This window comes from Macaca fascicularis, chromosome 9 (genome assembly GCF_037993035.2).
Source record: "Macaca fascicularis isolate 582-1 chromosome 9, T2T-MFA8v1.1".
NCBI lineage: Eukaryota > Metazoa > Chordata > Mammalia > Primates > Cercopithecidae > Macaca > Macaca fascicularis.
Window position 1 is genome coordinate 83212776 of NC_088383.1, and position 18319 is coordinate 83231094.

The following is an 18319-nucleotide window of genomic DNA, read 5'->3' on the forward strand; positions in this document are numbered from 1 at the left end:
GCTGTGGGTAAAATGGCCAACAATATTGCATGCCCTAGGGAAATCTTTCATGAAAGGAAGAATTAATAGATGTGGCAAACTTTTGTTGTCTTATTTTAAGAAATTGTCACAAACACCCCACCTTCAGCTACCACCACCCTGAGCAGTCAGCAGGCACAAAAACATTGAGGCAAGGCTCTTTATCAGCAAAAAGATACTACAACTCTCTGAAGGCTCAGATGATTGTTACTGTTTTTTTTTAGCAATAAGAACATTTTTAAGTTAAAGTGTGTAAATTGTTTTTGATTTTTATTCTTTGAGACTGGGTCTTGCTGTGTCACCTAGGCTGGAGTGTGGTGGTGTGATCATGGCTCACTGCAGCCTCAACCTCCTTGGCTGAAGCAACCCTCCCATTTTAGCCTCCTGAGTATCTGGGACCATAGGCACATGCCACCATGCCTGGCTAATTTTTTCATTTTTTGTAGAGACAAGGTCTTACTATGTTGCCTAAGCTGGTCTTGAACTCCTGAGTTTATGTGTTCCTCCCACCTCAGCCTCCCAAAGTGGTGGGATTACAGGCAGGAGGTACTGCAGTCATCTAAATTGTTTTTTAGTTATAATGCTATTGTATATTTAATATATTATAAATATAATCTTATATGCAGTGGGAAATCAACAAATATATGTGACTGACTTTATTATAATACTTGGTTTCTTTTGTGTTGGTCAGGAACCAGACCCTCATTGGAAAACCAAAAAATTCATGTGACTTACTTTATTTTGATACTCATTTGCTTTATTGCAGTAGTCTGGAACTGAACTTGCAATACCTCTGAGATATGCATGTAGAGTGTTCCATAGTACTAATCTGAAACATCATCTTTGAACTTTTATATAGCTAGTATTTTTACTGTATATATCCAAGTAAACATGTGAAAGAATATATTTTTTCCTACAAATGTAACATTGCAGATAAAGATTGTGGATTATTTAGAAGTTCTAAAATTAAAAAGGGGCAGAACTAGAATTATAATTTAGACTAAAATAATTCTTAGTTCTTATATTCTTATGTTGATATTGTAAGTTTAATAATACAGGTCTCCAAACCAAGTAACCAGAATCCATTTTCTACTTTGAAGCAATCAAGCTATGTAGAAGAAAAGGAAGCATTCTTCTTATAACTAATAATAATGTTTAAGGAGTTCAAGGGGCCGGGCGCGGTGGCTCATGATTGTAATCCCAGCACTTTGGGAGGCCGAGGCAGGTGGATCACGAGGTCAGGAGATCGAGACCATCCTGGCTAACAAGGTGAAACCCCGTCTCTACTAAAAATACAAAAAATTAGCCGGGCGTGGTGGCGGGTGCCTGTAATCTCAGCTACCCAGGAGGCTGAGGCAGGAGAATGACGTGAACCCCGGTAGGCGGAGTTTGCAGTGAGCCGAGATTGCGCCACTGCACTCCAGCCTGGGTGAGAGAGCGAGACTCCATCTTAAAAAAAAAAAAAAAAAAAAAAAAGGAGTTCAAGGGTTAGATTAATTTAAATTTGTAAAATAGTAGAAATGGAATTGCGTGACCGTTAATTTTTCTTCTTGCAAATGGTTGCTCTGACAGTCTGATGGCTCTTTTTTTTTTCTTTTGTTTTTGAGACAGGGTCTCACTCTGTCACCTAGGCTGGTTTTGAACTGCTGAGCTCAAGCAGTTCTCCTGCCTCAGCCTCCCAAAGTGCTGGGATTACAGGCATGAGCCACTATGCCCAGCTGATGGCTCTTGTTTTAATGCTTAGTATTATACTGAGACAAAACTGCCAGTTTGTGCATGTTGACATCTGTTGTAGAAAACATGTATTATACTACCTAGAGACCAGAGCTTAGAATTATTCTCACATATTTGGCTAAGTATTTAACAACAGTGTCCACTACAAAATAATTATTTTTGTTTTTTCTTGAAGTAATTATGTTTAGTGGATTATTTTGCTTGACTTTTTCCTCACATCATCTGAATTCTTATAATAATCATCAGTACCCACAGCTGTTAACTTCATACACACATAGACACACACGCACACGTGTGTGTGTATATGTGAATGATCTTTTTTCCCCTGAACTCCCGGTGTTCATGATTGGCTCTGATGTGCAGTTAGAAATACTTACTGAATGAAATGTTCTTTTTTTCTAGATAATTATGAGCACAGTGATATATTAGAAAATACAACAGCTGTATTTAAAATTTTTGGTTTTTGCAAATTAGTCATTTAATTGTAATTGTGATGTGTTTTGCTCAGTGCTGATGATTCTAAAACTGTATTGTAGGCTTTAGTTTGTTGCAACACCTGCCAGTTACTAGAGGTGCAAAAAAGGTAAAGGCAGACTAATTCCTTTTTTTTTTTTTGAGACGGAGTCTCGCTGTGTTGCCTAGGCTGGAGTGCAGTGGCCCAGTCTCGGCTTACTGCAACCTCCGTTTCCTAGGTTTAAGCAATTCTCCTGCCTCAGCCTCTGGAGTAGCTGGGATTACAGGCGCCTTCCACCACGCTCAGCTAATTTTTTTGTATTGTTAGTAGAGATGGGGTTTCACCATGTTGTCCAGGCTGGTCTCGATCTCCTGACCTCGTGATCCCCTGACCCTGGCCTCCCAAAATGCTGAGATTACAGGTGTGAGCCACCGTGCCCAGCCCCCACTCCCTCCCCCCCCCCCTTTTTTTTTTGAGATGTTGTCTTGTGCTGTTGCTCAGGCTGGAGTGCAATGGTATGATCTTGGCTCACTGCAGTCTCCGCCACCTGGGTTCAAGCAATTCTCCTGCCTCAGCCTCCTAAGTAGCTGGGATTACAGGCGTGCCACCATGCCCTAATTTTTTTTTGTATTTTCAGTAGCAGTGGGGTTTCACCATGTTGGCCAGGCTGGCCTCGAACTCCTGACCTCAAGTGATCCTCCCACCTTGGTTTCCTAAAGTGCTGGGATTACAGGTGTGAGCCATTGCCAAAAGCATACTAATTCTTGCCCTCAAGGACCCTTTAGTTAATAAGACAGGGAATTAAGCAGACAGAAGGACCCAACACGGGAATGAGGAAGGAGTTAATATAAGATACTATGTAATTAACTAAAAATGTATAAACTGGAAGTTGGTAAACTAATGGAAACAAACTACTCCACCACCATCCCTCACCCCACATACACAGTCATGCACAGTAAGGGTAGATTAGTTCTTAGTCCAGCCTGATAAAAAATCTTACCTGTGTTGGTATAGGCAATCCACTGTGGGGACTGCGTGTCTCAGCACTTTCTTGCTGGATGTGCCAAGAATGCAAGACTAACTGGTCTTAACCTGGACCGTTTCTCAAAGTTGTGTGTGCAGTGAGCAGCCAGCTGTGAGGAATTAAATAATAACCTCCCCTAATCAAAGAGCAGACTCCCCTCCACTTAACTGTCTTAAGTGGTGAATTCCACTCCCTCCTCTTCTGTAATATAACTCACTATGTACTCAGGTTTCCATTCTGGACCCTTTGCGTCCTTCCCATGGGGCTTAACAGTCATGAGAAGCTGGCATAGGCATCATGATGATACTCTAATTGCTGGTTTTGCTTTAAGTTGTGAAGTCCCAGGAGTCTTACGTTTTCTGTCAGAATCCGTTAAACAGTAACAGAGGGGTGTGTGTGTCTGTGTGTGTGTGTGTTTAGTTTTCTGTCTGTATGTAATTAAATTCCAAACCCTTCACTGTTTTTGATAATCTCATATCTGAAGATGAGTTGACTATACAACAAAGGGGAAGAGACACAATATTTAGTGTCTTTTTGTCCCCAATGTCCCTAGCAAGTTCTGAAAACTGCTAGTAGCACTGTTTATGCAATATAAACTGGATTTGGAAAATACACTTCATGCTGAAAACTTTTTAGGACTTTGCATTTGGAAGAATTTACATTGATTTATATCTTCAGTTTAGGAAAATGTCAACGAACTTCTTGACTCTTCAGATTTTTAACTAAAATATTTTGTCAGGATTACTGTATCATTGTCCATGAAGGAAAAGCAAAATTAGCGTGCAGGTTTTCCTGAGAATTGTCTCTGCTTCAGTTTTCTAGGGTTTCCCAGAGCTCTTATACCAAAATTTAGTGTTTAAATAACAGAACAGATTTCAGGTAGTGGAGAAATTTGGTATAATTTGAAACCTTTGTGTAAGATCAGCTGGACCTCAGCTCAACCGCTTAAGGATGGGTTTTATTTGAAGTAGCCAACTGTTTTGTTGGCTTCTTCCTTGACTTGGATTTATTCCCTGACTTGGTATGGATAGTTAACTAGAAAAAGATGTTAAGTCCTTGACCAGTGCATTTCTCTTTCCCCATTCTAATAGATAAGCTTTAATGTATATCTTTAATGGATATTCTAACAGATAAGCTTCTTCTTTTTTTTTTTTAAATACAGGCTTCCTAGTGGGCAGCAGTATAAACATCACCAAATCAAACTTACCTTTTACCAGGTTGCTTTTATTTTTAAAAGACTATGATTGAGTCCAAGAGTCAGGGGATTTTCAATGTTAATTAAATATTTTATATGTATGCAGCATTGTAATGGGCACTAAAAATAAATGAAAGAACAGTTCTACCTTAAGTGAGTTTACATGCATAATTTAAAGATACTTTTATTACACTTAAAATATTGGACAGTGTTTGCTTATATACTAATACAGTGTAAGCTGTAAAAAAAATAATTGCAGTAGAAATTCAAAGCTGAAATTCAAAGTAGAAATTGGAGTTGAAGTTGGGGGACGTAAATATCATGGAAGAACTTGAGCTGGGCCAAAGGAGCAACCGTGATTCAAATAAGTGGAAATGGAAACTTTTCAGGTGTAAGGGAGCAGAAGATGGGTGGCAGAATTAGTATAAAAATATAAGTATTGAGAAGACTGCTTCCAGCATATCTTATGATTAAGTTGAGAAGACAGCTCTATGAACAGATAATCTTAGGGAATGAATGCAGAAGAATGAAAGTAGGGGAGGGAAGGTTTGAATGATTGAATGACCTATGAGTATAGAGTCAGTTTCCGTTTTCCAAATTACAACATCCTTGTCTTGTTCCCATCTTAGAGGAAATGCTTTTGATTTTTTACTGTTGTGTATGATGTTAGCAGTGGGTTTTTCATATAGACCTTTTTATATTTAGATACTTTCCTTCTGTTCCTAGTTTGTTGAGTGTTTTTAATCATGAAAAGCCATGGAATTTGGTCAGATGCTTTTTCTGCATCGTTAAAGATGATTTTTTTTCCTTTATTCTGCTAATGTGGTATATTACATTAATTGAATGTCATGTTGAGCCATCTTTGTACCATTGACTACCTTTGTAAGTAATGTTTTATTAGAATAAAGTCAAGCTCAATTGTTTACATACTGTCTATAGTGGTCTCAGTGACAGAGACAATACATAATTATGACAGAAACCATCTGGTTTGCAAAATCTGAAATATCTACCATTTACTCTTTTTGTTTTTATTTTTTTGAGACGGAGTTTTGCTGTTACCACCCAGGCTGGAGTGCAGTGGCCTAATCTTGGCTTGCTGCAACCTCCGCCTCCTGGATTCAAGCCATTCTCCTGCCTCAGCCTCCTGAGTTAGCTGGGACTACAGGTGCCCGCCACCACGCCCAGCTAATTTTTGTATTTTTGGTAGAAGATGGTGTTTCACCGTGTGGCCAGGATGGTCTCCAACTCCTGACCTCAGGTGATCCACCCGCCTCAGCTTCCCAAAGTGTTGGGATTACAGGCGTGAGCCATCGCGTCTGGCTATTTACTCTTTAAAAACATTTTCTAACCTCTCCTTCTAGAGTCATCAGTATAGAAATCATTATTTAGTGTCCATTTAGAAGGTAATGGACTAATCTTTACTGATCAACACTCTGTAAATTGCTTTTGTTGATACAGTTATGGTTTATCTCCCTGTCATAAGTAAGGGGTATAATCTGATTAAGGGAAGTTAAATGATGATTTTATGAAAAATGTTAAGTTTAAAGAATAAATTTGTTAATGTCCTTTCTAATTCAAGTTCATGGCTTATATTTTGAAATATTGCAACCTCTTTTCTTCTCCCCCCATCACCCATCCTAATCTCTGATAACCATCGTTCTACCCTCTGCCTCCATGAGATCCACTTTTTATTTGTTTTTTAAATGACAGGGTCTCACTCTGTTATCTGGGCTTCAGTGCAGTGATGTGATCATAGCTCACTGTAGCTATCACAGCTCACTGTAGCCTCAAATTCCTGGGCTCAAGAGATCCTCCTGTCTTAGCTTCCTGAGTAACTGGGACTACAGGCATGTGCCACCATGTCCAGCTAAGTTTTTTACTTTTCTCTTTTGTTAGAGTCAGGGTCTCACTATGTTGCCAAGGCTGGTCTTGAAGTCTTGGGCTCAAGTGATCCTCCCATCTCTGCCTCCCAAAGTGCTGGGATTACAGGCATGAGCCACCATGCTGGGTCAAGATCCACGTTTTTGACTCCCACATATGAGCGTGAACATGTGATGTCTGTCTTCTGTACCTGGTTTATTTCATAAAACATAATCACCTCCAGTTCTATTCATACTTCTGCAAATGACAAGATTTCATTCTTTTTTATGGCCTAATTGTATTCTATTGTGTATATATGCCACATTTTCTTTACCCATTCATATGTTGATAGATACTTAGGTTGATTCCATTATCGTGGCTTTATGAATAGTGTTACAGTAAACACTGATGTGCAACTATCTCTTCAATATACGTTCCTTTCTTTTGGACATTTGCCCAGTAGTGAATTACCAGATCCTATGGTAGATGTACTTTTAGTTTTTTGAGGAACCTCCATACTGTTTTTCATACTGGAGGTACTAATTTACATTCCCACCAACAGCGTACTAGAGTTCCCCTTTCTGCTTCCTACAATTAGAAGGAGTAAGTGCTAGTGTTCAGTAGCACAGTATGGTAACTATAGTTAGCAATAATTTATTGTATTTTTCAAAATAGCTAGAAGAGGATTTGAAATGTTTCTAACACAAATGATAAATATTTGAGGTGATGGATATTCTGATTATCCTGATTTGATCATTACACATTGTGTGCATGTATCACGATATCATATGTACCCCATAAATACGTACAGTTATTATGTATTAGTGAAAAAGGATATACCACTCTTCTGTTTTGCTAATTGAATTTTTTTTGTTTTCATAGGTGTATGTGGAATTTGATGATCTTGAATGGGATAAACGAGAGTGGGTTAAAGTTTATGAAGATTTTTCAACTTTCTTGGTGGAATACCACTTAATCTGGGCCAAAAGGAATGACCCTAGCCAGACTCAGGGATCAAAGAGCAAACAGATTCAGTGGCCTGCATTGGTAAGATCTATTCCTGTTTCATTAAGCATTTTCATTTGTTCGTTAAAAACGAAAAGCAACAACAACAACAAAACAAAAGCCAGGTTTGGTGACTGACTGTAAAACTAGCACTTTGAGAGGCTGAGGCAGGACAATTGCTTGAAGCCAGGAGTTGGAGATCAGCCTAGGCAAAAAAGCAAGACCCCATCTCTACCAAAAAAAAAAAAAAAAAAAAATTAGCCGGATGTGGTGGCACATACCTGTGGTCCCAGCTACTTGGGAGGCTGAGGTGGGAGGATCACGTGAGTCCAAGAATCCGAGTCTATGTGAGTTACTGTCACGCTGCTGCACTCCAGCTTGGATGACAGAGTGAGACTCCATGTCTTATAAAAGAAAGAATAAATGAAAATTTAAGACCAATAATTGAATAAAACTTTAGATTCATCTTACTGATTTATAAATTAATATTTTTGAAGAGTCTCTGACGAATCTGGCAGAGATTTTAAAACACTGCCTTCATTTTGTTAAAACAACTTTAGTTGTCTCTTTGTTAGTATTCTGTCAGCTTATGTAGTTCACAAATACGTTTATTCTATCAAATTAAAATATAAATTGGATTAAAGGGACCTGAGAGATAGCTGACTGTATGCCATGTGGAACAACTTTGCTAAATGAAACTTTGTCAAGTGGAAGATAGAACATACTTTGTATTAAAACATCTAAGAACGAGTAATTCTTCTTGGTTTGTTAATGAGTAAATCATTGTGGGTGATAGATGTTTAATGTGTAATTATTAGGTAATGGATTAAATTACTTCTTATCAGGAAATGTTTCATTTAAGAAAATATGTTTTCAGTAAATTCGCTGGTACTTTGAAGAGTTTTGTTTAAGAAAAACAGCAGGTAAACAAGGTCATTAAATTGTATTAGAAAAAGAGCTACATTTGTTTAACCATTGTTATCTCTGTTTTCTGGCAGAACATCTAGCATGTAACAAATGTGCAATATTTGTAAAGTTTTCTTCTTACGTTACTATCAAAGAAATACTTTAAAAGCCGCTGAAACATTATTGCAGGTATTTGATATAACTAATGAGTTTGGGTAGTTCCTTTCAAATTTTTAAACATACAAATTAACTACTTAAAAGGATAGCTTCTGCTTGCTAATAATTTTAATGCATATAAATTTTCTATTTTAGTTAATCCTGATGCTTTTCTATATAGAATAGAAATTTAATAGATCTGTTTGATTATTCCTTTTTAAGAAGTCAGTGGAGATATAGGATTAAAAAGGATAGGAAGGGAGGGAGTAGAGTGAATGGAATCAGTGGCATTTTTAAAAACAAAATATGATATTGAAAGATGAAAATAATATCTGTCTGTGACCTGTAGTTTCGATAGGAAACTTTGCATAGCAAACTAAAGAAGAAAATTTTATCCATAGTAGGTTTTTAAAAATAATTAATGAGTATGTTGACTTGTTCATATAAAAAGTTTAAACCATTACTGGCATGATCTTAATTTTATAGACCTTAACCCAAAAACTGGATAAAATTTGTGAGTAATTATGAATAATTAGACATATAGGTGAATTTTTTATGAGAATTCTCAAAAGCAGGAAGCAGTAGCATCACTAATATGAAAAACTACACATCGGTATCAGAGTTAAAAAATTAATAAAGCTTTAGAAAATCTTTGCCCTTCCTTAAAAGCAGTTAAGATTGAGGTGAATTTCTGTTGATTCATAAAATACTGATTTTAGAGAGAATTGTTATTGGAAAATACTGTTTAATGATAATTTTGTCATAATTTTACAAAGTTGTTTCTGTTGAAAACCTCTTAGCCTTGAAATTAGGCCTACTTAAACAATCACCAACCTTTTCTTTTTAACTTTATCATATACAAAAAAAAAAAAAAAAAGATGAAAAATTTGAAAAACACTGTGGTATAAAAGTAATAGAAAATTATATTTTTAGTTCTAAGAGATAACTTGTATATATTATATATATATAATTTTTGATATATTTTCTTATGAAACATATTGCTCTGATTCCTTTTTTTTCCCCATACTATTTATTTTATTTTATTTAGACAGGGTCTCACTTTTTCACACAGGCTGGAGTGTGGTGTTGTGATCACACCACTGCAGCCTTGAACTCCTGGGCTCAAAAAAAAGTCCTCTCACCAGTAGCTAGGACTACAGATGTGTGCCACTATGCCTAGCTAAATTTTTTTTTTTTTTTTTTTTTGAGATGGAGCCTTGCTCTGTCGCTCAGGCTGGAGTACAGTGGCGCGATCTTGGCTCACTGCAACCTCCAGCTCCCGGGTTCAAGCAATTCTCCTGCCTCAGCCTCTCAAGTAGCTGGGACTACAGGTGCCTGCCATCATGCCTGGCTAACTTTTCTATTTTTAGTAGAGATGAGGTTTCATCATATTGGTCAGGCTGGTCTGGAACTCCTGACCTTGTGATCTACCTGCCTCAGCCTCTGAAAGTGCTGGGATTATAGGCATGAGCCACCATGCCCAGCCTTCTGCTGAATTTTTTAATAAAAAATTTTAATTGTGGTAAAATAGACTTAACATAAAACTTGCCATTTTAACTGTTTTTGAGTACACAGTTCATTGGTAGTAAGTACATTCGCGTTGTGTGTTACCACTGTTGTCATCCAAACACAGAACTTTTTCCATCTTGCAAAACTGAAACTGTACTCATTAAAGAGCAGTTCCTTATTCCCCGATCTTGCTAGCAACCACCATTCTACTTTCGGTCTCTGAGTATCTCATATGAATGTAATTATACAGTATTTATCCTTTTGTAACTGGCTCATTTCACTGACAATGTCTTCAGGGTTCATGCATATTATACCGTGTGTCAGAATTTTCTTCCTTTTTATTGCAAAATAACATTCCATTCTGTTTATACACCATGTTCTTTTAATCCATTTGCCTGTTAATGGACAGTTGTGTCGCTTCCACCTTTTGGCTATAGGGAATAATACTGGTATGAACATGGCTGTATAAATATCTGTCCAAGCCTCTGTGTTCAACTATTTGGGTATATACCCTGAAGAAGAATTGCTGTATCAGATGGTAATTGCACTTTTAATTTTTTGAGGCACTTTCATACAGTTTTCCAAGTGACTGCACCATTTTTCATTTCTACCAGCATTGTATAAGGGTTCATTTCTTTACATCCTCACCAACATTTACTTTCATTTTTTTTTGGTATTTACTTTCTCAGTAGGTGTGAAATGGCATCTCATTGTGATTTTGTTTTATATTTCTCTAATGCTTAATGTGATGTTGAGCATCTTTTCATGTGCTAATTGGCCATTTGTGTGTCTTTTGAGAAATATCTATTCATAAAGTTCTTTGCCTGTTTTTGAATTGGATCTTTTTTTTGTTGTTGAGTTTTAGGATTTCTCTATGTATTCTTGATATTAGTCCCTTTTTAGATACATGATTTGGTAACATTTTCTCTCATTTTACAGGTTGCCTTTTTAGTGTGTTAGCAGTGGCCCTTGCTGCACAAAACTTTTAAGTTTTGATGAAGCTCAACTTGTCTGTTTCCATTTGTTGCTTATGCCTTTGTTGTTATATTCAAAAAATATTGCCAAATCCATGTCATGAAGCTTTTCCCCTTATGTTTTCTTCTAAAAGTTGTATAGTTTTAGATCACAAATTTGGGTGAATTAATTGATTTTGAGTTTGGAATATCATGTAAGGGTCCAACTTTTTTTTACATGTAGATGTGTCCACTTTTTCCAGCACCATTAGTTGGAAAGACTGCCTTTGCCCCACTGAATGGTCTTGCCTTATAGAAAATATTTTGACCATATATGCAAGGGTTTGTTTCTGGGCTTTCTATTCCATTCCATTGGTCTGTTGGTTGTTCTTATGCTGATACCAGCTTACTGTTTTGGTTACTGTTGATTTGTAGTACATTGTGAAATCAGGAAATGTTTTCCCATCAACTTTCTTCTTTTTCAGGATAGTTTTGATTATTCAGGGTCCCTTGAGATTCCCTATGAACTTCAGGAGAGATTTTTCTTTTTCTCCAGAAAATGGTCACTTGGATTTTGATAGGGATTGAATTTAATCTGTAGATGGATTTGGGTGTTAGACATCTTAATATTAAGGGCTGGGTGCTGTGGGCTTACACATGTAGTCCCAGCTCTTTGGGAGGCTAAGGCGAGAGGATTGCTTGAGGCCAGGAGCTCAAGACCAGGCTGAACAATGCAGCGAGACCCCTTCTCTGCAAAAAAAATAAAATAAAATAAAATAAGCTGAGTGTGATGGCCCACGCCTATAGTCTCAGCTACTTGAGAGGCTAAGACTGAAGGATCACATGAGCCCAGGAGTTCATGGCTACAGTGAGCCATGATTGTGTCATTGCACTCAAGCCTGGGTGACAGAGTGAGACCCTGTCTCTAAAACTACACACAAACACACACACACGCACATATAAATATTAAGTCTTCTAGTCTTTGAACAGGGGTGTCTTTTTACTTGTTTATGTTTTATTTAATTTTGTTCAGTTATGTTTTATAGTTTTGTTTATTTCATCTCCTAGGTAATTTATTCTTTTTTGATGCTCTTGCAAATGGAATTATATGTTAATTTCATTTTCAAAGTATTCATTATTGTTATATAGAAACTAGCCGGACGTGAGCCTGTAGTCCTAGCTACTTGGGGAGCTGAGGTGGGAGGATCCCTTGAGCCCAGGAATTCAAGGTTGCAGTGAGCTGTGATTGCACCAGTGCATTCCAGCCTGAGTGACAAACCAAGACCTTGCCTCAAAAAAAAAAACAAAAACAAACAAACAAAAAAAAACGATTTTTATGTGTTGATTTTATATCCTGTTGCTTAGGTAGTATCCTTGTCAATGGTGACAGACTGAAAGCTTTTCCTCTAAGATCAAGAATAAGACAAGGAATCCCTGCTCTTACCATGTCCATTCAACATAATATTTAAAGTTATAGTCCAGAAATTAGACCAGAAAAAGACAAAAAGCATTTAAATTGGAAAGAAAGAAGTAAAATTATGCCCGTTCACAGATAATATAATCTTATACTTAGAAAACCATAAAGACTTCACAACAAAGCCTATTAGAACTAATAAATGAATTTGGCAAATTAGTAGAGTACAAAATATCTGCTTTATTTTAAACATAGTTTTAGCTAAGACTGCATTAAAATTGTAGATCCTGCTTTTTTCCTTAACATCTATCCTCTACATTTCTCCTTTATGAGTAGTAATTTAAGATCATTTTTAATGGCTGCATAATATTTAATCTTACAATGACCCATTTCCTTAATGTTTGGCATTATAGTTTCCAGTTTTAGGGAGCATTATAAGTAACTGGGATAAATACCATTGTAAGCCTTTCTCTGCATATCTGATTTTTTAAAATTTATATTCATAGTAGTAGAATTAATAATCATAGGGTATGAACTTGAAAGCCACAAAAATCTGTCTCCTGACACTCTTCACAAATTGTCTGAAGGTTGTACTGACTGCCATTGTCCTCAGTCAGTGTTGGGGTGTTTTTATCTCACTCATCACACCCTTGTAAGCATTATTTATTTATTTTTCAGTTTATCTTGTTTTGAAACACAAATGTTTGGCCAAAACAGGAGGAGTTTTACATCCTAAGGGGATGCAGCATTGAATGTTACTCTTTCTCTGCTAATTGGATATTTAAAAATATTTCGTTATTTCAATTTGCATTCCTTTAATAGGGTGAATTTTTTATCATGTTTATGAGCAATTTGTATTTTTAGTGAATTGTTATTCTTTAGTACTTATTAGGGTTTTGTGTTTTTTATATTTGTTACGAGCTTTCTTTATATTATTACAGATATTACAACCTTTTTGTCGTATTTGTTTCGTACTTTGCTTAGCCAGTTGTTTGATAGCAAGTCTTTTTGAATTGTATGTTTATTTTTAAAGTCTATACAATGGGATATTGTCATTAATTCCAGTAGTCAGGTTATGTGTGCTTGCCTTCCTTCCTTTTTTCTTTTGTTTTAGAAGATTGTAAAAATTAATAAAATAAACAAGTGAAGTGGGAATGCTTGTTTGTAATAATTAAGAAAACAGTCAATTTAAGTTTCATAAACATTTTGCAAACATTTATATACAGTAGATATGACTGAGATTTTATTGTTTCCTTTTTTGTTCATTAAAATTAGGCTTCTTTAAGGATGTCTATAAACAGCAATTATGAAGTTCAGCATTTTAAAATTCCTACAGCATAATGAAATACTGTATCTACAGATTTGAGAAATTTGAGGGATCTGTATATGAGATGGCAGTAGAATGAAACACAGTAGAAACTAATACTTTGTCTTTAATTTTCTATAAATTTAATGTTTCTATTTCTGTGCACATGATACTTGCTTTATGTTCTTTTGTATTTAAACATGTTTGTATTTATTATCTTTCTAGTTGTTTCACTCCTCGTGTGGTACTTGTTTAATATTACATATCGGTTACGTTATCTTGTCTACCTCTTATACCTAGAAATTAGTGGAAACTGGCAGTGTACCTGCTGGTTCTTGAGATCATGACAAGACAAAAACAAATCCTGTTGTCTCATTAACATATTTTAAAGTCTATTTTTAAAAATTTAACATAATTGCATCTTCAACAAAATATGGATAGTGTAATACCCAGGCTACTTCTCTGGAATTGTCTGGTTCATCTTTCTTTCTAGGATATCAGTAGCAAAACATTTATGGGAGCACCACATGCAAGATGCTGAAGTGGTGTCTTTTTTTGCTTGGTCCTGTATAATCATAGTACCACTTGAGGCCATTCTAATGCTGTAGACTGAGGTAACTTGCATCTTCATGTAAGTTACTTAATAGATTGTTAAATTTTATTTACTTTTTAATAAAGTAAAATACTTATGAAAGCACATTTATCGGCACCAGGGAAAGAAAGTGTTGGCATTCATAATTGAAATCAACGAATCACCTACCTAACTGGGTTAGGGCCCTGGCTCCATCTCCTTTAGGAAAACCTTCTGTGGGGAGTGGGGCTTCGACCCTAACCCAGGTGGGCTGTAACACTGCTGTATTTTCTAAGGGGCAGAGTTTTCTACTACTATTCTGCTGGCCCAGCCTTCCAGATCACCCCAACCAGTGCTCCTATATAACCATCCTGTGCTCCTGTAGAACTTTGTTTTGTACCTCTGTTTTAACAATCAGCACATTCTGCTTTGTATTTTACCTATTTGTTTGCATGTCTGTCTTCCCTTAATAGATTGTAAGTTCTTTGAGGACAGGAGTCATGTCTTAGTCATCTATGTATGGTTCCTTGGAGTCTAGCACAGTGCTTTACCCATCTCAGAAAGTAAGTAAATTCTTATTTTAAAGTGATGAATGTGCTGCAGCCCAGCTAGTGCAAAAGAACCCTACTGGGAGTTATCACAAGTTTTCTGGCTATTAACATATGATAATACCAAAGGACAGGAAAACAGAATCACCCAATTGTGGTAAAACTGTGAGTTACCAATTTTAAACATGTCAATATATAATAAAAAACAAATACTGAAAAGCTTATAATGTCCATTCTCATCAGATACAAATTTGATTCCTGAAATCGCCAAGTAGAAAAATGTAAAATTACCTGAAATGTGTTATTTTAAAGATGTAAAAGGAAGAAACAGACATCCTCACAATTGACTTAAATATTCAAATCTTTGATAATTTACCTCAATTTCTGAATTGAGTTTTAGGAAACTCAGACTACTTTTTCTCAATGTTGCTTTTTCCTTCATAGATAGGTAATTCTGGTTCAACTGGGAATTGTGATCACATCATAAACATGTAAACTCTTAGCAATTTGTTTATTTTAAATTATTCTCTTAGTGAGAGTGCTTTTTAGTTACTATCCGTTCCAAGAGAAACCCCCTCAAAGGAGAGTAGAATTCACTGCTCTTTGGGACAAGATTACCTTTATATCCAACAGTTATATTGCCACAGTTGGTTTAGATTATGGCCTCAAGCAAATTTTACTAAAATGTGAAAATATGCCACCTTCCAAGTCAGAAATAAACTTTGGAGTATGTTCATTTAAAGAGTTTTTACATATTTATAATTGAATTTCCACAATTAGAATTAACAGTTGCATGTCTTTTTATACTTTGTTAAATAATGAAATGGAAGTAATGACAGTGTAACTTAAGGATTATTATTTCCCTACAAGGTAAAGCACTTTAAGAGATCAAATTATACATAATAAAATATTAAGCTTTTTAAACGATAAACTCTAATACTGGCGTGTATTGCAATGGACGAGTTCACACACTCATGTCTTGTGGATTATAAAATGACATTATTCTTTTGGAAAGTATTATGTTATAAGAACCATAAGAAGTTCATACTCTTTGATTCATTAATTCTAGTCTTAGGAAACTATGCTTGAAAAACAGTTTTTAAAATGTGTATTCAGTTTAGCTAATGTTTGTCGCATACCTCATATGAATTAGACACTGTGGTGGGAGCTGCAGATTAAAAAAATTAAAGGCTTATGTTATTAGAAGAAAGATGTTTATTGCAGTCTTATTAAAGAAGAAAGGTAAAATGGAACAACCTTGATGTTCAGCAATTTGTGAATGCTGTTAAATTAATATTTTGGCATATTATGCAGCTTTAAAAGTGATAATTGTACATACTGTAGGAAAATGTAGAGAAATTAAAAAAAATTAATTACATTGACTATAGAAATATGTATTTAAAAAGTGTTATAGACTGGGGACAGTGGCTTATGCCTATAATCCTAGCACTTTGGGAGGTTGAGGCGGGAGGATTGCTTGAGTCCAGGAGTTCCAAGACCAGTCAGGGCAACATAGCGATACCCTCATCCCTACCAAAAAAAAAATTAGCCTAGTGCAGTGGCGGAAACCTTGTAGTCTCAGCTACTCAGGAGGCTGAGGTGGGAGGATTGCTTGACTCCAGGAGTACAAGGCTATGGTGAGCTATGATTATGTCACTGCACTCCAGCCTGGGCAACAAAGCAAGACCCTGTCTCAGCGGAAAATATATATATTGTAAAGTAATGAAAATCATTATTTTACAATGGCGGAATTTTGCCTGACCAAAATTGTCTTTTCCCTAAAAAACAAGTATTATTTCCTAGCAAATTGGAAATTTCATATAATGGTGTTATTCAGTATTTTATATTTTGGAGGTAGTCGTCTTCAAATTAGTTATTTTAGTAATACGTTTCTGTTAATATACTTTGATATTATTTGTGTTTTGATATTGCAGCATTAAAAAAAATCTGTCAATATACAAAGAATTAACATTTAATAATGAAAATGACAGCTTAAACCATAACAAAATAAAATATAATGAAGATTATTTAAGGCTTGTTTTAAGCCTGTCTGAATTACTTGTTTACTTGTAGATTTGCTTGGCTTTATGTGACCTTAAATATTATAGACTCAGAGAATGTTAGAATTGGGGGAAGAAATTAGCAGTTATCAAGGAAGGTGGCATAATATGTTAAGGATATAGACTTTGTATTATATTTCTTGGTTCAAATCCTGATTCTTCCATTTATTGTTAATGTCTGGGTGAAATTAAGTTATTTATACTCTGTATGTCTCTCTGTGTTCATAATAGTGGTATCTACCACACAGAGTAGTGAAGATTAAGCAAGACAGTATGTAAATAAAACCTCAGTATAGTACTGCAGTGAGTTTAGTTAGGTGTACACTTTGAGAGAAACCTCTGTAAGAACATCCTCACTTCTGTCACTGGTTTCAAGTTTGAGGCATTCCCAAAACCATCCTCAGGTTTGATAAATCACTGGAAGATTGATATAACTCACTGAGAGCTGTTACATTCATGCCTACAATTTATTGCAGAGAAACTATACAAATTAAAATCAGCCAGGGGAAGAGATGTTTAGGGTACAGAGTCCAGGCTCTTCTCCCTGTGCAGTCACGTCCAGCATTATCTCTTTATGTCTGTAGTATATGTGAGTTTTGTCAGTGAAGAAACTCATCTGAGTCTTTGCTTTTCCGGTTTTATTGGGGCTCAAAATCACATACTCGCTGCATGGTGTAGCTTTGGCCTTTGGGAGGTCAGACTAATAACTTTAGTTCTCACTTCCTCTGGAGATCAGAATTGATACTGAAATACCCAAAGCCTCCATTGTAGATCACATTGTTAAACTGTCCAGTGGCCAAAGCCTTCATTCGAACAAAAACACTCGTATCAAGCAGGTACTCCTGTGAAGCAAGACATTCAGCAGTCCTGGAGATCATCTCTCAGTGGCTAAGGTGGAAGGCCAGACATCTTTGTCTTCTTTGGTGTATAGGCTATGCCCTAGCCTTTGGCCTACACTCTTAAAGCAAAGCGAATATATTTGAACGTCTACATTTAGTTTTTATATGACAGACATTGCAATAGTAACCCTTTGAATATGCCTAATATTGGGATGAGCCAGTTTTGAATAGGTATACATTTAAATAAACAGTCTAATTTATAAAGCCATTATGTACATCATTTTTTTGTACTAATTTAATTACTCATTTCCCCCCGGATTTACAACTATTTTTGTATCTTATGAAAAATTTGTGCAGGACTATTGGCATAGAAATTAGTTGATGGGCTGAGCACGGTGGCTTACGCCTGTAATCCCAGCACTTTGGGAGGCTGAAGTAGGGGGATCACTTGAAGTCAGGAGTTCGAGACCAGCCTGGCCAACATGGTGAAACCCCATCTCCACTAAAAATACAAAAATTAGCCAGGTGTGGTGATGCACATCCATAATACCAGCTACTTGGGAGGCTGAGGCAGGAGAATTGCTTGAACCTGGAAGGCAGAGGTTGCAGTGAGCCGAGATTACACTGTTGCACTCCTGGGCAACATAGTGAGACTCTATCTCACAAAAAAAGAGAGAGAGAAGAGGAGAAGAAAAGAGAGAGAGAGAGAGAGAAAAAAGGAAGAAAAGGAAGGAAAGAAAGAAAGAAATTAGTTGATGGTTAGCTAA

At 36.1% G+C, this 18319-nt stretch overlaps 1 protein-coding gene across 30 annotated transcripts in view; it reads left to right on the plus strand.

Moving 5' to 3' along the window:
* Nucleotides 1–18319, plus strand: part of JMJD1C (jumonji domain containing 1C) — a 365022-nt gene that overhangs the window by 134744 nt on the left and 211959 nt on the right. For all 30 annotated transcript variants that reach the window (XM_074002015.1, XM_074002017.1, XM_074002030.1 and 27 more), the window contains one exon: nt 7168–7332. The gene's annotated coding sequence lies outside the window, so the exon portion shown is untranslated. The remainder of the gene's footprint in view (nt 1–7167; nt 7333–18319) is intronic.